The sequence below is a fragment of the Amblyomma americanum genome, chromosome 8 (genome assembly GCF_052857255.1).
Source record: "Amblyomma americanum isolate KBUSLIRL-KWMA chromosome 8, ASM5285725v1, whole genome shotgun sequence".
NCBI classification, from domain to species: domain Eukaryota; kingdom Metazoa; phylum Arthropoda; class Arachnida; order Ixodida; family Ixodidae; genus Amblyomma; species Amblyomma americanum.
In genome coordinates, this window is record NC_135504.1 from 98,371,374 (window position 1) to 98,392,291 (window position 20,918).

Here is a 20,918-nt window from a genome sequence, read left to right on the forward strand (position 1 = left end):
GCGTCACTCTGAGCAAAATAATATTTCGTGATTTTTTTTCATGAATTCAAGTAATTGCATAAGGCAGGGATAAACCGACTGTTTTGAGATCTGCTAATGTTTGGTATCATATGTTTTTCGGAAAGCAATGAACGCGACACACTAACAGATCCCTTTTTGTAGCTTGCCCTGTATTTGCTGTCGCTTTCATTGTTTTACTGCTCATTTCTTTTGTTCCAGTAACAAAAGCGGAGCTATCCAGAGGTTGTCGAAGAGAAAAATCACTGCGATGGACTTTGAAAAGTCTGAGCCAGCAACAACAGTTGCACAGACACATGTATGTACTGAGCGAAGTTTTATTGCGGATGCCTCTTCTAGTGCCGCTCGCACGCTTACCAGTCGCAGTATGTATACATTACATAGCAGCATACTTCACAGCCAGACAGGTGCCTCTCTCTGTGTGTGTCTAAAATATTTATCATCGCGGGAAGCAACCAGCCTCCCTTCAGCAACAGAGAGCCTTGTATCGGATCTTTGAATTCTAGTATAGACATATTGCTTAAATGCTGCCATTGTGAAAGATTGCGTAGGACCTTTGAGAACCGTATGTGGAATGTAAGCATCGTGTTTTTGTTCTCTCATGTATTGTGTGCTTGATGTCAGGTGAAAGTTTCATTTTTCGCGTTGCCTGCTCGCGTTGTTGTCTAATATATTTATGGTTTTGGGGAGCAGCCAGGCTGCCTTCAGCAATAGAGAGCCTTGTAGCGAGCCCACCAATACGGCGTTGCGGGACAGCGCCCTTTTCTCATTGCAGCGCGTTGTCTTAGCTTCAGCTTGCAACTAGGCGGCCTTTTTTCACAGTGCCACGATGCTGGTTAAATCTATGTATTGCTGGAAATTTATAAGCCCTGCTATTCGGATATGTGGCCTACCAAAGTGAATTGGGCCACGTGAGACGCGGATAGGGCCTGTGATAATTATTATTCACGAGGGGTCTTTAGCGAGCACGCACATTGCACAGCCTTTAGGCATACCTGCATTTCATCATCAGTTGAAAGGCGGTACCCACGCGCCGATCCCCAACCTCAGTTTCTTTGACTGCTGGCTTCTCTCTTTTATATTATCGGGGATCAGAGCGGATCCATAAAAAGCGACCAGCGTGGCAGGCTATGACGATGCGCTACGAATAGGGTCTTGTAAGTGGTCGCTTTAGTTTCCGAATGCATTGTCGCACAGCCTGCCTAATGCTGGAATCAATGACATGCATAAAACAAAAATTTGTTGATGAGATAACGTATTCTGATTCTTTTCAAACTCATTACAACTGTTGTTGATGTTTATCAGTCATTAAATAAAATTCGATGTAGAGTGGTGCAGTCTGCGAAAACATTCGCGCGAGGCTTATTATGAGAGAACTGTGGCCAAGAACAATGACATTGATTTCATCGATCAGCACAGAGATTAGCAGTTGCTGCAAAGTATCTCATCCGCCTCACACAGCATGCACATGAAGGTATCCGCTATCCACGTCACTTGCATAGTGCGGTAAAGGTCTGAGGAAGCCTTGCCGCGCTGGCTGAATGCAGACCGCCCGACTGCAGTGTCGGGGCACCCGAGATCGATCTCAGCTGCGGAGACCCCGTTTGAGTGGAATACAAACGCGAAGCAGCTGTTTAATGCGCGATTTCACTGAAAGTTACCACCCTCCCCATGGTCGTCATCGTTCGGGGCCGTATTGACGTCCCAAGAAGACCGATTCGCTTTGGTAAGCTGCATAACCGAACAATAGCAGGGCTTATAAATTTCCAGCAATACATATATTTAACCGGCATCGTGGCACTGAGAAAACAGGCCACTGAGTTGCAAGCTGAAGCAAACACAACACGTGGCAATGAGAGAAGTGCGCTTTCCCGAAAAACCGTATCGGTGGGCTCGGATGCTATCAGCCCACAGTCTGGTGCGCTTCACTGCAATGCAAACACAGTGCCTTTGCGCTTCTGCACTGTAGCAGACGACACGAACCACCGCCTCCGGGCCCCTGTGCGCCTGCGCCGCTTAGTTTCGATGCGCGCCTGCGCCGGATGCGCTCCGCAGAGCACGGCCACGCTGAGCCGTGTTCGCACATAATCTGGACCACCCTATACACTGCTTCGTGCTCATTAATCTCGCACTTACTGAGCTTTTACTGTTTCTCTCAGCACAGTTGACAGTCACGCACCCAAAAACAGAGAAAAGACAAACACTCAGAAGAAATGCACACATGATGTGTAGGTTCGCTTTGCAAGAAATGCTGGACGGTTCTCGGGTGCCTGCCTCGGATATCCATTGAGGTCAGACAATAGGCAATGAGGCCAGTTATGGGCCGGGTAGCAGCATCGCACCGCTGTCACTACTTGTTGCGATGCAGGGTGGCGTGGTTGGGCCGGAGAGGGGATGAGGAACGATGGAAGCTAGACAATTGGGAAAAACACAAAAAGCGGGTTTACTGGCACATTGAAGAAACTTATTTACATATTTCGAAAAGAGAAAACAGTCAAAAATTAAAAGTTCATACCATTGAGCCAACTGGATAAGCCTTGTCGCCAGCGGCCAGAGCGTTCGTTCTCACTCAGGACGCTTGTTAAATACCCTAAGGTTCTGCCCCTTCACCAGGCTGGTGCCAATACAATACGTGGCACATTTCTTCACGGTGAGAAAATTTGCACATAGCACTTACCAATCGGAGGCACTCTTGGGAATGGGTGAGGAGGATTCACAGGTCCGCTGCTCTATCGCATCGTGGTGCAACCGTATTGCAAGCGGCACTTGTCTATCGAAAACAACGGTGACGGGCTGTGGGCTACAACTGCGGTGGGCTCTCTCCAGTCTGGGCGGCTGTTGTAAGACACTATTAATTACTGGAAGGCACCGTTCCCCTCTTCTCGTCGTCTGTCCATCGTCGGTCGGTTCTTGCAGAGAACTAGTCAAAGAGTCAAAGGGGGAATGTGGTCATTTGCATCGAGCCGAGCGTGCGAAGAATCCCATAGGCTCCTTCCCAGGCAGTCATCCTTTCTTTTGTGCAGTCGTCGGCCACCAGACGCTGTCGAAATTGCCTCTGCTGTTGCTGCGCCACCGTAGTCATTCCTGTCGATGGGACGTGCACGTTAAATCTCTTCGGCTGGTGTGCAAGGCCAAATTGTAATGCCTTTGGAGTTCTAGCTCTGCGGTAAAGCGATAGCATACAGACACGGCGTGCCGCTAAATTTGTACAGAAGACGCACTTCAGAAAAAGTTCAACCAGCTGATATGTATGCTTGTCAAAATTATGCGTGCATTACTTGCTGGCAGCAATATTAATAGCTGGAGGCCAGCAGACTACAGTTGAGCGGAACATAGTCTGATTGTTTTCTGCTTGCAGCCCACAGGAATTAGTTCACAAACAGAAATTGCACCTACCACAGGAGAGTCAATATAGGCAGGGTCGATCATTGGCGCCCAAGTAATAAGTGTGTAGTTAACAAATATGGAATAATCTGACTACAGAATGTTGTTTGAGCAGTGCACGCACAGTTTTTCCTTCTGCTCCTCCTCATCATAATCAGCCTCACTGCACCCACTCCAGGGCAAAAGCCTCTTCTATGTCTTTCCAATTAACCCTGTCCAATTAACCCCCAATGTGGTGTCAAATGCAAGTCTTTAGAGTGCGACTGCCCATCACATATGCTTTTGAGGATATCTCGAAGCTTACATGCAGACTTCGTGACAGCGCACAACGCACTGAACGACATATACTTGTGTTGTTGCCGCTGATGTATGCATCTGAGCGCGAGTCCGCGGCTGCCCTCAATAACTAACGTCCTTTCTTTCGCTCCCAAGGATCAGATTTCTACCGTACGCATGCGAGCAATGAGACGCAACAGCACGAAAAGCAGCAGAGGGCACTCGCCTTCTATGATCCATGGACGGCCTTGGCGCAATGTTTGCCAGCGGGCTGGTTCTATCGGCGACCAGTTCATGTGAGCATTCTGCACCTTCCTGTCAGGGGTGAATTTTCCGGCAGCGATTAGGCTCTCTGAGCGCGGCAATTTGAAGAAGCCCCAAGATAATTTAAACATGTATAGACACCTAATTTTGGTGGCATGTTTTCTTCTTTACAAAGATGCAGAAGACACTACTAAGGATGAATCATCATGTGGTGTTTGTCTGCGACCAATAAATAACTTATAATCGAATTTTTTTGTCATGCTTTCTCGGTTTCCACAGCCCAGTGAAGACTGCGACATCAGAGAGGTGATGTGTAACGTGAAGCATAGAATAAATGCGATATAAATGCTGCTTGATCGTTTTAATTCACTATAGTGCTGAAGTCAGCCTTCCTCAATAGTCGGAATTACAAATGTAGCAGCACCAAATATATTGCAATTTTTCATGCCTCGCGTGACCTATAACCTAACTTTGACGTCATAGTCCCTGAGCGGGCGCACACCTTTGCGGAGCTCACGCAAATAACCCGTTTGGACCGTCGGACTTACCTCCTCCCCACCCCTCTCTTACGCACTCCCAACAGATCCTCTTCAGACGCCTCCAGACCCGCTCTCTGTCATCCCCTCAGCTTTTATCCCACTATTGCGGCACATTCCCTGCATGCTCCCTATGTGGTGACCCCCACGCTACACTCTCCCATATCATTTTCGGCTGCCCTGCTGACCCTCCCCCGCGAGGACAGCACGCCATCTCGAGCTGGGAGGACTGGGAGGTCCTGCTTATGTCTGCAGACCCGACATCGCAGCTTGCTGCGGTGACTCGGGCTGCCGACGTCATGTCCCGGCATGACCTACTTGATGCAGTGCGGGAACGCGCAGTGGCCCAGTTACCCAGCTGGGTCTAAAACTCACTTGCTGAATAAAGTGTTTCTGTCTGTCTGTCTGTCTGTCTGTCAGCTATTGAACTGGAAACAGCGCGAAAAAGAAATTGGATTATAAAGAATTTGGCAGTCATAGAAGAATCATCGTCATCATCAGCCTGATTACACCCACTGCAGGGCGAAAGCCTCTTCCACGTCTCTCCAATTAACCATGTCTTTTGCCAGCTGCGCTTACCTTATGTCTGCAAACTTCTTAATTTCATACACCCACCCAGCCTTCTGCCGCCCCCTGCTATGCTTTCTCTTGGAATCCCTTAAGGACCAGCAGCTATCATACCTTCGCATTACATGCACCGCTCAAGCCAATTTCTTCCTCTTGATTTTGGCTAGGATGTCATTAACCCACGTGTGTTCCCTCAACCACTCTTCCTGCTTCCGGTCTCTTAAAGGAATATAGACACCTAATTTTGGTTGCATGATTTCTTTTCTTCAATGACGCAGAAGACGCAACCACGCATGTATCACCATGTGATGTTTGCCTACGACCGCTAAATAATTTCTAATTGTTTTTTTACTATCATGCGATTTCAGTTTCAGTTTCAACAGCCGAACGATGGCTCTGACGTCAAAGAGTGTTTTTGCCTCACGTGAGCCATGAAAAATGTCCATATAATCGCTGCTTCATTGTTATAATTTACTGCAGTGCTGAAATCAGCCTTCCTCAATTGCCGGAATGACAACGAACGCGCAAGCAGCGATTATATTGCTGTTTTTTCATTTCTCATGTGACGTGCAAGCACACGTTGACGTTAATGTCCTCGTTCAAGCGTTGAAGCCGAAATTGGACGAAAAAGAAATGTGATTATAAATTATTTAGCGGTTGTAAGCGAATAATAGCTGGTACTCTATGTATAATAATGCCTTGCCCATCATTACAAACAAGAAAACACGCACCCAAAAGGTAGGGGTTATACTCCTTTAACGTTACGCCTATCATATTTCTTTGCATGGCTCAATGCGTTGTCCTCAACTTAAGCTGAGCCCTTTTCGTTAGCCTCCACGTTTCTGCCCCATAGGTGGGTACTGGTAAGATACAGCTGTTGTACACTTTTCTCGTGATGGATATCGGTAAACCGCCATTCATGACCCGAGAGGCCCTGCCATATGCGCTCCATCGCAATCTTATCCATATATTTATTCCCTCATGATCCGGATCAGTTGTCACTATTGATACCTGCTTTAAATAGACGTATTCATTTACCACTTCCCTTACCTCGCTACCAATTGTGAACTGCTGTTCCCTTTCTAGACTGTTGAGAATAGGAGAATACTACAAGGTAATCCATGTATAATAATGCCTTATGTCTCATTAGAAAGCAAAAATACACACACCTAATACATAGGGTTTTTACTCCTTAATGCTAGTTGGTGCATTACAGAATGTGGTAGCAACCAGTCACCAGTGTTACCAATCAAATGCATTAACATCATATTTTGATCTATTGACTAAAATAAGTTTTTTTGTGTTCTAGTTAATGGTGTTTAATTATTTCTTTGCTCCTTATTTTGAAAAATTATTTCTTGGGACTCTGGTCAGGCTCAAGAAGTGTAATGAGATAGTAAACTCAAAATGTTTGAAAATCCTCTGAAGCTGCCCTTTAATTTACCTTGTACACGATTCTTTTGTAGCAAATGCAAACACTTTTCATACTTTGCAATCTTCCACTAGCATCGATAATGCTGCACCACGGAATCCGGATATCTTGCTGAGGCCAGCAGCCAGGTATGATGGAGTGGCATATTTAGAAAGTAAGACAGACAATTGGGATTTGATGCCCCATCGGCCACTGCTGACTAAGAAGCAAAACACAGATGGAAGACGAGGCTGACAATGTTCAGTTTGGCGCTTCGGGAACGCTTGGCTACCGGGGTGCGCCGTGCTAGCAAAGATTGTGGCCGTCCACACTTCTTGTTTGATTTGCGTCTTTACATTTGGTGGAGGGGCTGGGTGCGCCGTGCTAACAAGAAGTGTCGACGGCCACAATCTTTGCTAGTACAGCGCACCTCGGTAGCCAAGCGTTCCTGAGCGCCAAACTGAACTTTGCCAGCCTCGTCTTCCCTCTGTGTTTTGCTCCTTCAGCACTCGGCCCTGGGGCATCAAAGCCCAATTGTCGGTCTTACAAGAATGATTTTGTAAGCTTGAAATGCTTTTAGCTGTCATCCTTGACAAATGCAGGCAAACAATCTTGAAACTAGAAACATAGGGTTGGGCATCACTGCACACCTCTCGGAAATGGGAAATTTTCCGTCCGAATGATATGAAGCAGAAAAAAATTGCCTGCAGAGCAGCCCTATACACAATTTTAACCTGTGGCAGCTCAGAGCAGATTTTCTTAGCGATGGCTTTATGGTCGAAATCCAGTTTTTGTTTCTGTTCTAGTTGTTGACGTTTCATTATTTTGCAGAATTATTTCTTGCATCTGAGACAAGGTTCAAGAAGTGTAATGTGATAGTAAACTCAAAGTGTTTTAAAATCCCTTGGAGATGCCAATTAAATGGACACTGAGGAGAAATTGGCTTGTATCGATAGAATACCAGCTCCTGATCACAAAACGTCACTCTTACTGAAAACAAAGTTCTTGTAAGGTAGAAAATAGCAAGAACCAAAATACAGGTATCGCCGCCACAGGCCGATCTCGCAAGTTCCATTCCATTCCATTCCAAAAACATTTATTTCCATCACAAATGAAGACCTCCTACTCCCTACCCCTGGCGCGCAGGCCTAGGGGCAGGGGCCGGGGCCTCCGCGACTAGATGCAGGCAAAGAGTTGCTGGCTCTTCGCGGCCTCTACCGCCAGATGGAAGGCTTTCCTCTGCATGGCGGGGTCCGCACAGTACAAGCGTCCTGACGTCATAGGACAAGAAACGCCACCTTGGAGGAATTTTCGTTCCTACATGGATGTCGCGAATCTCTGAGGCTGACAAAAGAAGGTTGCACGATTCAATATTGAAGTAAATTTTGCTTTACAACCGATCGTGCTCTTTTATCACACAAGGAAGACAGGCAAAAGACAACCTGAATGATGGAAGCGAAGAAAACCGATGCTTGGCGGCGCCACTGGCGGCCAGGAGAGTTTAGACTTGTTATGGCGCTTCCAGTCTATGAGCTTTGCGCGCCCCGTGGTTTTGTTTTTGACGCGCCTCGATTTACAAGCGCCGAACAGCAGAGCAACTCCAAGTGCCGCTTCAAGTGCTAGTTAACCTTTGAAGGAGCCTGTTAAGGCTGGTCATATGATCCCCGCGGCTGATGAAAAACTATGATGACACGATGGTCGGTGATAGTACAAGGCAGTTCGCAGTATACAGACCACTTTTGTCCTCGCACGATCGCAGCGCGAAACATTCCCCGCTGTGCCAGTCAACTTCAAACTACTTAACGTAAATAGTTTATTTGGGGCGGGAGACGAGGTACAAGGCAGTTAAGAAAAATTGCTGATCGCCTAGTTCTCTTAAGCCAGGATATACGTAGTGAAATCGCGGATACTTCTGGATCGAAGAGTGCATTCAGTAGATGCGCCTGTATTGATGTATAACCTTGCGCTGTCATGGCGGAGTGGTGGCGTCTCCGCCTCAAACGCCAAAGGCCCTGTTTTGATTCCGAGCCTAAGCACACGATTTCTATTTATTCAGTGAGTGGGCGGGGGGTTTCAGTGGCTCCTACAGATGCCGCCACTGAATATGTTGGTTAGCGGTTAAGCGCAGGCTCTGTTAATGCGCGTTTATACGCCGGCATAACGCGCCCGCGCGCGCGCTGCACGGCGACGTCACGTCAGTCAAAGCGAGACTCCAACTGTGCTTGACCGCCGACGCGTTCAGCGGCTTCAGCGCACTCTGACCGCACTGGAGGAGTGCTTCGAGCATGTCTCTAATTCGTGCTGAGTGCGCCAGCCGCCGCTGGCCCGGCCAGACCTATTCGACTCCGCGGCGAGGTGCGCGCTGTGACGTAATTCAATAGCTTCGGCAGTTGGGCGGAGCTGTTCTTTCCGAGCTCTCGGCTAATTTAATCTATTCACAGTACGCATCTGAAGGCACATGCAAGTGGGCGAGAGATCCCGATCCAGTTTACCCGTTGGATCCAGCGCAAGCCTTTGAAGTGTCGCTCGTCGGCTTTACTTCCAACCCGCCAACTTTAAACGCGAGCGCCCTTGAGCACCCATCCGTTTTTTTGTGGCATAAAAATAAATAAATAACGTGGCCCTTGCAATAGTGGGAGACCTCGACGCTGTCTGCTGCACCGTGCAACCGCGCCGTTCAAGGAAGCACAATCCGTTGGCCCCAAAGCCCCGGCTAGCCTTTGAGGCACGTGTGTTTTCACCCGTTAACGCAACCATTTTCTCCCAGGGAAGCAACAAAGGGAAAAGTGCTAGGAACCGACAACAGCTGTCGTGGACACCGGAAAATGGTTGATCCGGACGACGCCTAGCCCCTTGGTTGAGAAACGGGATATTTCCCTTCGTGCCCCACCTTACTGTTCTGTTTTTTTGCTTCACCCTGCAGGTAGGAGCGGTAAGGCCACGACATCAGGGTGAGGAATAGCTTGCGTGTTTAACAGTAAGCCTCTCTGGCGGAAAGAGACTGATTTTAATGATTGCCTATTCGACGCAGCGTTTAACGGCAAGGATTTCGGGTTTGGAGTCAAAATTTGGCAGTTGAAGGAATTCTTAAGTCGGAAAATATGACTGTATGTTAGCTACAGCCAAGTGCGCCGTCAACAATATTCGAGCTTTAAAAGCTTCCAAGGCGTGACTCAGTAAACTTGCGAAGAGGCGAATGAGTGCCGAAATACGTTACACCATCATGTCAGTCGCAATGTGATAATACTTTACATTCTTACTGTGTTCTTCTCTCTCTGGTCGGCAATACTGGGCCATAGAGGTGTTTTTTTCTGACCCCCATTTACCGTGCCCGATCAAAACTTTCGCTATTTTTATCACCCAATACGAATTTTTTTACTACATATCGAGCAGCGCTTGGAAACATTCACTGTCGTCATGTAAACTTTACGTAGTGAGGTGCAATCATCACCATCCTAAAGCTTTCAAAGGTGATTGCTTCATTTCTGAATTAGGCGACCCGCAATAGGCGCCATATTGATTCTGGTGGGATTCGTTTTCGCATTTTTTGGCGAAGATGTTTCTTATTAGCGTTTGTGAAATTAGCGTGCATGTATCGCTATACAATCTCTGGCTATGTTACATAGGCTTTCTGCAAAGCACGGCAGCTCGCATATAGTAACGCACAACGAAAGCTGCCTCTTTGTGGAAGCACACAACAGAACACAATTTGTGGAATCAAATTTTGTAGCCATAGCTGCATGACAATAGCATTTCGAGCCTTCAGCGTGGCGACGCCGCCGCCACGCTGTCACGTGGTTGATCACGTGGTGCGGTGTAGCTGCCGGCGGCGCGGCGCCGTGGCTGATCACGTCGTTGGTCATGTGACCAAGTTCCACTCTGCCAGCTTTAGCTATCGTTTCACTCCAGGTTTAACCAGCCAGTTTTTTTAATTGGAATTCATCATCAGAGATTATTTCGGAGGCCTTAAATTTATTTGACTGTCCATAATGAAAAGCTCACTGTATGCTTTTAGAACTTTCAGTAACAGCCTGTCCCTGCTCTCTAGTTTGTATTTTTTAGTGTGTGATTTCCAGTCATTCGACATTCAATACATCTTCACTGCGCGTTAAACAAGACTTGTGTTATGGGTTATGGAGGCTTAACGTCCCAAAGCGACTCAGGCTGTGAGGGACGACGTAGTGAAGGGCTCCGGAAATTTCGACCGCCTGGGGTTCTTTAACGTGCACTGACATCCCACAGTACACGAGCCTCTAGAATTTCGCCTCCATCAAAATTCAGCCGCCATGGCCGGGATCGAACCCTCGTCTTTCGGGTGAGCAGCCGAGCGCCGTAACCACTGATCCACCGCGGCGGGTCGTTAATCTGGGCTTATCACGCAACGTGAGATAAGAGTGTGAGATGTGTAATTTAAACCAACTGAGCCTGATTCAACCAGAAGCGGATTTAGACAACGTGTCATCTAAGAGAGTCTGCAATATGTAGACGTTCATGTCCATTTAAACACACTTCGAACATCCATTCCCACGCATGCATACACGCCCACGATGTCCGTGATCTGTTTGCCAAAGATAACCAGTCAACGGGGTTTGTTGCTTGATTATATGGAGGAGCACTTACAGCACACCTTTATCTCTAGTAGTAAGTGGTTTTTATTAAAATGATAATAAAAAGGAAGGAAAATATTTTTGCGTGCCCCGACATCTGCCATCGATACTGAAGCACCTGAGCTGGGGCAGCGGAAATAAAGGATAGCAGGCAGAATGGAGAAATAAAATGAAAGAGGTGAGGGGACAGGAAGAGAGGATAGAGTGCGTGGTTCCACCTTTATCACTAAATATATGTATACCAGTGTCACCTATAGATCTCACTTTCTGGTATCTTTTGGTTTCTAGGAATGCTATAAGAGCTCTATTTTCCGGCTGAGAAGCAAAACCCTTTGCCTGGCTGCATTTGACAAAGAAAAATGATGTTACACTGCGGATGTCTCTAAACCTAACTGTTATTTTTATGCAAATATTTAAATACGTCTTCATGTAATCAGGCGTTTGTTACACCTTACCTCTATTTAATTCACTAAATCTTGATGAAAGTCGGGAGGACTGTGATAACAAGACAGACTGTGATTCATGGCGTCAGGAGTAGCGAAAACGAAGACGATGGACAACGAACAGATAAACACGCCACCATAGTCTTGGTTCACGCTACACCTCATACAATAGATCACCGATACCGACTTTCGCAAGTTTTCACCCCTGTAAGATAGACCATATCTGCTGTGCTGATAATGATTGGTCAGGGTGGTGGACAAAATGCAAGTTTAACTAGGTTTAAAAGGAACAGACTTAGGTGGTTTTCAGTTACGTTAAATAAAATTAGAGAAAAAAATTTCCATGGTGTTACTGCGATGCTCATTAGTTTAATTGCTTCATTACCATTAGAATGTGTGCCGAAAGCAACAGCTGCACAATTTTCGTGTTATTTTATGTTTGTTTAAAAACCTCTCCTCGCTTTCTTTCAAGAATTGTGCCATGTCACCCAACAAGTATCGCTAATGCTTTAATTCAGAAGGCACTACACTAGTGGTTAACTGTCCTATAGAAAATGTGTGACTAACTGTGATGACGGCACATTGTTCGGGATGCTTATATCGAAGTCGGTAGAGCAAATTCCTAGTGTTGACCACGGGCCTGTCTACAATGTATATACATTATATTCATAAGCTGGTAATGCTTAATTTTTTAGTTACATCGTTTTGAGCGTCAGTTCAAAAACGTAAGCACAAAAACACTGCATCCAAGTCTCTATTATGCTGCTGCCTACGAGGAAGTAAGGCAACCAGAGGCTTGAAAGGTTTCTTCTTTCGGACATTTGGATGGTGAACTTCATGAAACGCACTAATTCGCTTAAAAACTTCCTTCACAGTGCTCTCAGAGGAATGCGAAGCTTACTGAGGATGTATGTATTCGTGCTTCTAGAGCTCAATCCCATAGTCCGCAATACTGACCAGGTAAAAAAATAACGACACTTATATAAGATGGCCGGCCAAGTATAAGAACACTTTCTGCTTTTGAGCGAGTGATTTTGAATCGCAGTAGGGCTTTTTTCATTCTCCAGGATTGTAGCACAGAAGAACATTCTCGTCAGTTGATCCCAAGAAGAGATTAAGGTTTGTCATGAACTTTCACCATACATATAAAGATTCAAGTTTTCGTTTAATTTCCAGCTGTCTCCGTCGATTTGAAAAAGAGCTCGACGCTAGTGCGAAACAATTTCAAGTGAGCATTTGTGTCAGTTCACTTTTTGAGATTCGTAAAGAAGCTTTTTGTCCCTGATGTCCTGTACATAAAATTTTAAATATAGCGTACCAGAACACGAGAATAGTGAAGAAATACAGAAGATACAGGTTTCGTTGCATGACTCATCATGCGGCAAAAAAGTTGCAGGGAACAGGAGGAATACGGAAAAGCACGAACCACCGCGTCAATCCTGCCCGGACGTGCATTTCCATTACGTAAGTAACTAGGCAACTCCCAGCCGCAGAGGAGGGCTAAAGCTTCCAGACATGGATGATAGATACGCTATGTGATTTTACAGGTGTCAAATGTTTTTTTACGTAAGGAAGAAGGAACTAGCCCAACTTTAAGTTCAAATTTATATTATCCCTATGGCCCTAGGCAATATAAAAGCAAGTAGATGTAATGAAATTCATTATTAAGCATACGTGTGTTCCTAGCAATGCGTTATAAGAATAAATGTGTCGCATGTTTGTTAAACTTCGAGGTTATGCAATCAGAAAATAATTTCTCCGCATACCAAGCTACCAATCAACATTTCGCATTTTTCATCCCCAAGACATCTAAGAAATGGAACCATCTTCAAACATCTATCGCCCCCATTACAGACGCCGACCTGTTTAATAATGCCGTCATCGTTTATATAACGTGATCGTACAGCAGTAATCGTGTTTGTGTAATTGTTTTCATTTTCACTTTTGCGTACTCCTCTGTGCAACGCTTCGGCCCTGATACTAAATAGACAGACACGCGTTTAAAAACACAACAAGTGTTTATTGGTGTTTCGTCTGGGGACCAGTCTTCTTAAGAGTGGTACATGGTTATTCCAGACGAATATATATAGGCGTCGAAAATGCTGCTCTAATGCGTCCGAGTTAGACGCCGAAATGAAAAAAGATGGAAAAAAATCGCTTTAGGGAAATGGCACCTAGGCGCTTTGCGCGCTATGAGTCACAGTCCAGCAGGGTGTCTAGTGGCTGCAATTCGGGCATAGCACAAAACGCCGGGACACACATGCACCGTACAAAACGCCGGAGAAAACATATAGAGTACAACACGCCGGAACACGCGCGCACACAGCACAAAACACACACACACACAGACCACACACAGAGACACACACTCATTCCATTCGAATGGAACTGAACTGGGTTCAGTTAAAAATAAAAGTGCAAAAACTAGACCGAGCAACTGGCCCCCTAGTTATACAGAACACGATTTTGCAAAGCCATTGGGTCATCATCGAAGGGATCAGATTTACTGCATGAATAGTTTAAAGGAGGAAGCAATTATCAGAGGCACGGATCACCTTTTGTTTGATTGTCTTCCCACAGAAGTTCGAAAACGAGTAAATGATTAGAGCCTGCAAGGCACGCTAAAATGCAGATTCTTTTGCAGTCTGATTTCTACCGACAGGAGGAATCCAAAGTGGCCTGAATACGCGCTCATTTGAAAGAAGCGCCTCGTGTTTTCGTGATTTTTTTAAAGCAACCAGAAATGTTCAGGGTACAGCGAAGTTTGGACACTTGTGCCGTATTTTTTAGCCGTTCAAAATTGGCCGCCCAATTTAAATGCAATCACAAAGCCTGCTAGCCTGATTTTCAGAGCACAGTGAAGCTTCTTGAATATGCATGACAGACCAGAGGATATGCGACAGCCGCAGCCGGTTTAATGAAAACTTGTCATCTTTCGACTAGGAAGGCCTGGTCGTGCATTGATTTCTTAATTAAGGATATTAAAATCAGCTGCTGTCGCCTGGAACAGTTTCGGAAAAGCAGCCTAATTGCTGCTTAGACCACTGGAACCTCTTGTCTTTTTGAGGATATAGGGAGAGGCAGTTGGCCACATTTGTTGAAGGAAGAGTAGCGTGACAGACAGGAACAAACGAAGAAGGGCGCGGACGGGCGTCCATCTTGAGTGCACCGTTCTTCGTTGCTTCTTGTCAGTCGTCGTATGTTCACTTGAGCCATCATTGCCAGATAGCAGTGGCGGCACATAGAGTAGCAGGCTTGAGAATGGAACACAAAGGACTTTTTTATTCAATCCCTTCAAGCGCCACTGTTTTTCGTACCCCTGCAAGTGCGTGCAGTTTCGTATTTAGACTCTGTTGCTTACAGAGATATTGGTTTAGTCACTATAAATTATTACACAACTTCACGCCTCCACCAACGCAAGTAATTTCGCTTTATATACATACAACAAAGCCATCACCTTTCTTAATTTTTCTATACCCTGCACATTCCTTTAAGAGTGTTTGGCTTTATTTGAAATTCCCGGACTTTAAGCGAGCCTTTCCGCATCGGGTGTTCTGTCTAATAAGGCAATAATATTGGCCTGAAGTAAAGTCAGCATCTTCTTCCTGCCTTTCCCCAAGAAAATTTTACTAAGTGCCACGGGCAAAGGATCTGATTATTATAGTGTACTATCTGCGACTAAAGAACTAACCTTCCCACCTTCAAAACAAAGCAAAGCAACTATCAGTTTATTGTACAGCGCGTTAAACACCAAGCTCGAAGACTTGATCAGTGAGTGTTTATTTTCGGGCGAAGAGGTCTTCATAGTGATGAGTGTAGGGGGCGGTCATCGGGAGAAGAATGGCGTTGGTCATCGACCGCTCTCTAATTTAACATCACTCACAAAAGCTCTGACACAGACTAACAATGGTGCAGGCAATCGTAACAATAATCAATCCATTATGATTACATGAAACCTCAAAGTGCAGTTAGATTTCATACACAGGAGCAATTACTGATTAGTATTACCTCAGTGCCGACTTCGAGCTCAAAGTAAAGCCAAAAAACTCTCTCGAAGACTTCGTAGTTCAAAGATAAATGGCCATATTTTCTATTCGTAAGGTTGCTTGTAGCGAAAAAGGTGACAAAAATTTTCGCGCTTCGAGTGCTGATCAGTTAGACTTAGCCCTCCTATCTGCTGGTTGTCCCGCTTAGCTTATTGGGTTGAGCCACTGCCCGGACACTTAGTGGTTCCGGCTCGTGCCGCAAGACTAGTACCAATTTTTAATGTTCGAAGGTGCTGAGGTTGTTGTACACCTTTTCTGTTCAGCCGTGTGGCAGCGCATGGGTGAACGCTGAGGAGTAATAACTGGGTAGAGGGAGTTTCGAGCATCAGGATCATCTAAGAATGCTACACAGGAGAAGTCGTTCTGTGGCGCAAATTGAAAATGAAAAGCGTAAAGATGGCAGCGCTCAATGCAGCCTACTTTTTCAAAATGAGTATGAAAAATTTATAACAATACATTCTCGTGAAACATGCGGTCCTGGCAACTCCGTCTTATAATAAAGATTTGCTCTCACTGCCTTAAATAAAATATCAACACCAATAGATAAACATAATGCTATTGGCGGTCGTACCTTTTCAGTGTCTAAGGTGAATTTATGAACCTGTGACATTGGTTGACCTCCAATTTTATACCAATGAGGGGATGTATTCAAGCTGAACGAAAACAAAGCATTTCGAGAAACCCCCTGGTGCATGATAGTACAGATAGTACATGAGTTCGGTAGAAAGAGACTCCCCGTTCCACATAAGCATTTTTCTGCAGTAAAATGTCTTGATAGATATTGAGCTATTTGGTACATAATTGAGAGCAGCATATAACTGCAGACGATAACAGATGAGCTGGAGCTAGAAACAGGGAACTCCAAAACGAGAGGTTTGAGACTTTAACTTCCATCTCACCGATGACATTGTTTTCCGGCATTAAGTCAACATTCTGCAAAAAGAAGCAGAAATTTCTGTCATAAAATTACAAAATTGTGACTTTAGCAAAGTTTCAATGGTGCAAAGTGCCGCAGCAGGATTACAACGCGTAGGAATTGAGAAGTAAAACACGCATGAACCTAAAACAAAAGGTCTTAGCCAAATGAATGCAACTAAGCTTAGGCAGTCGAATTTTTCATCAGAAAGAATAGTGGTGAATGCGCTCAGAATAATTATTTCTAAAGTTGAAATCCCTCTTCGTATTGAGTTTAATTGTCCTTTTAGCGGATACATTTCGACAGAGCCCGCATGAAAAATGACCGACTAAAATAATGAGCAAACGTGGAAAAGAGAACGAGTAACCAGCACTTTAACCTGAAGGCTCTTTGTGACATGAACAAACTTTTTGAGACAAAGGCGTCGCCTACGTGGTTACACTTTCTACAAAGACCCTTCTTGTTGCGACAACTTTCCTTGCAGTTTCATTTGCCGTATCTTGTTTTCTTTCGTCGGTTACTGCTGTCCCTGTTTCTGCTTCTTACAGCAGACGTTTGTGGATTCTGCTTTTCCTAAAATCTTCACAAAATGAAAGTAAACCTCACCAGTTTTCTGGAACTCATACAAGCCTGGTAAATGTTTCTTGTACAGTTGCGCGACGTAAAAGAACGTCTTTTCGGGAAAGTTGGTAACTTTACATCTTTGGTTACAGGCGCGATAACACACAATGCTCCATCCCGTCTTTATGCCTTGTGTTGTGTCTCTTTTCGCGCCTGTAACCAAAGGTGCGCACTGTAAGTCGCTTGACAAGTTTTCTGACATGCATCAATAAACTGGTTTCTTAAGCTGGCTGCTTTTGCTTCAGCAGATTGTTTTTTTTTTATAAATTGAGAAAGCGCCTGGTAATATGCCTCCATAAGCTGCCCTGTGTGGAGGCAATTGTTCCTGCTTTAGTGCAATGATTATGTGGAATGAGGAACTGTTACATAAATATATCTAATGAATAGGGCAAAAATACCACGTGTACAAACACTCAAAAAGTAATTATCTTGAGCGTTCTCTTAGTATACCGTAGTGTCTATTTGATACTAGACGAATAGTGATCGTTTACTTACACTTATTTTGAGGCGTAGTCTGAATGAAGTGCCTGAGAGAGATGTAGTAAGACCACAGTCTTTTCTAAACGTTCACTCTTTTTCCTTCAACAGAACGTCGTAAAAGGCAGTTACAGTGCTCTAGACCACATCGTATTTCTCTCTAAATTGAAAAATGGCAGTCAATTTGCTCTACACCCTTTTTCTATAAGAAGCATGCGAACATATCGGCTTCAATTGCAGAACTGAATAAACACTTCATAACCACAGAGCGGCTGTCCTTTCGTAAAGTTTTTTGTGGTACATTGAAGTGAACTAGAGCAGCTGAGGTCATTATTCGTTACTTGGATTACATAAAACAAATGCTATTAACAATACATAACGTGACGCTTTAATTTTTTCTGTTGCCAGGCGCAAAACTTCTAGAATAGCTCATAACAAAAGTTTTTCGTACTTCAACAAATCCTCTCTCTCGGCAAGGTTTCACAGCTGTTCGTTAAGTTATGCTTAATGCTGCCAGGAGGAACAGCTTTGCTTTACTTCTCCGCTTTACTCTTTTCACTGGGTTGGGACGATGTCGATAACTTAGGATGAAATATTATCCACCGACTTGAGTTATGAACGAACCCATCGGTTATAATGCGAGGTTCACCAGATTTTATAAAAACTGGAAGAGAAAAGTGGACCAGAGCACATCGTTTGCCACCAAAAAATGCTCGTTTAGAGGCGCATTTGACCGCAAGGCTGTTACCATTGTTATCACTGATTACGCCTTGAAAGGTGAAAGCAAGAAACGCAAGTAAAGAGGCACTTCTTTGAAAAACGCTTAGGAAGTCCATGTCTATCTCGGCTCTTCTATGCGTTTGAAAAGCTCCTACTACATATCCTTCCGCTCCAAAGACCTGTGCACGATGAATTATGATTAGGATACGTTTAAGATCGTGATTTCATTCTAGTTTTTTTATCTTCCTCCTTCATCGATGCCAGCAGGATGCCACGCCCTCGCTCTGGCTAGGCGCTGCCAACTAACGAACAGCGATAGCACAGGGGTGGCCTCGGTATAAATAGCGACGAATGCCAGAAAGCACCAAAAGGGGTTGATATCGGCTTCAGAATCGCAATATGATCTCTGCCTACAATTCTGCTCGCTATCACTCAAACTTCTTCATATATGATGGGTGTGCTGAGGAGTTGGGAGATTATCTCTCAGCCATGTTATTTACAATCAACACTCTCAAATTTTAGCAAGGTAAAGAACTAAACTTCAGACGATCCTCATTTGTTTTGTTACTCATATCTTACTCTTGAAGAAGCAGCATTCTCCATTGACAGCTTCAAAGAGTGCCTTCAGTGGGAAATGAGAGTTGAAATAAGAACACGCTTCCTTTCCGAAAACATATACATTCCTCTCTTTTTAATGCATTCCCAGCAGGCTTCAGAACTTTATATGTTATGGGGCGTGTGTCGGGGCGTGTCGGGAGGTTTAGTTCTGCTTGCTTTAAAATAATTCTTCCTGTGAAATTTTGTTTCCGCCAGTAGAAAAGTGAACCAATGCAAACTCATCATAAGCACTCGTCTTGGGTGGTCAAAGGTAGCAAGAGTTAATTTCTTCAGATAGCCGGTTAAAAGATGCGTTTAATACAGATGTTCATTTTCTAAAGAATATTTCTAAATAGCGATAATTCTATCAACCCTGCTCTTAATGGTTCCTGTCCTCAAGATAAACTGATATACATTTTAATTATATTTTTCTATATACTTCCAACAGCACAGCTAACCATACCCTGGAGCCGACCACCCAGTTGTAAGAAGAATGCAGTTGCGAATTCCAGTGTTCGTACAAGAAAAACTGGTCAGATGAATTCCTAAAAAATGATTACCTCTCGTTTTTTGCTGTATTGCGCCGTTAAAGGTTTCAGCGTTCTGTATAGTTGTTTACGGTTACAGACGTTACTTTTAGTTCCTAGAACAGACACAGCAGCCTTGTAAGCCCTGCGAACGTGTTTTCATTCGACCAAGGTACGGGCCTCGTCCCTTTACGAACACTGGACTAATTTTTTGCTGGGGTATTTTAAGCTGAGCTTGTTTTAGTCTTCGCGGAAAGACGGTGACATATTTAAATTCGGCGCAGACACCACGTTTCGCTCGCAAACAAATCATATGATTTGTTCATGGGCGCCAGGCGATGCCATCTTCCAAGTTTCAATCGGAGGCGTTAAAGGGTCCCGGAAAAGGCTGTTCGAGGTTGCCTATAAAATGCTCGCATTATGTAGGGTACAGGCTAACGAGCGTTCATGGCGCGTACAAGACCTCAGAAGCGAGTTTATAGTTTACAATACAGTTTATAAAACTGCCCGCTTCCGCACCTAGCGGCGACCTGCGGGGCTGGGCTTTCGCCCGAATCCATGCTCGTTACGTCAGCATAGACGCTTGCTACGTCGTACAGCGCTCATTACGTCAGCAGCGGACTGCTAGCATTGGTTCGCGCAGAGTGGCATCCGGCGGAGGAGGCGAGTGCGAGTGGTTGGCGGAGGAGTGCCCACATTTCAGTGTGCAATAATGACGAGAGAAGAAAAGGCGCAATTTTCTTAAAATTCAAATTTTGACTACAGACAACTATGCTTCCACACAACGCATCTAAAAAATTGTTGCTGAAGGATATTTGTGAAGCGTCATCCTTTAGCATCCTAGGCACATCGCATCTTAGGTGAGAGCCCCTTTCACAGCCCCTTTAAGGGCAATATAATTATTATTTTTAAGGTTGTCAGAGGACCCTTTTGTAATTTCAGAGGACCCTTTTGTAATCAATTGAAAATTGACGTCAGAGTGCACTTGCCACAAATATTGTGACGTCAACAAACCCAGCAGCTATCACCGACTCCGACGTCATTAGGAATGGTGTAGTCCTGTTGGCTGGTGGTCGACCGTGACGTCAAGGTGCACTTCAGAACTTGCTCCTAACGAGGCTGAAACAACCGCTACAAAACCGGATGTAATTCATTATTAACGCTGCGCACTGGTGCTTTGAACTCATTTTTATTTTTACTAGGCCCGTAAGCCTCTTTCAAGGCAAAAAATATGTTATCGGTACCCATTTAAGACACGGCCATGCTGTATGCTGGGCTCCGCGTGAATTAGTGATACTCTCGGAGCCAGAAGCGAGAAAAGGCAATGTGTACATCATGCATCTTGCAACCATGGGTTCCTTTCTGTGCTGTCCGACGTGACCGAGTCGCTCAATGTTCACTTTTCTACTTTCTCCGGGGCCAGCTTGATTTATTCCCAGCACTGCGTTAGGACCTCTCGCACTCCTCATAATTGTTATAACTTTTTGAGCACCGGTTTCGGGGTGTCT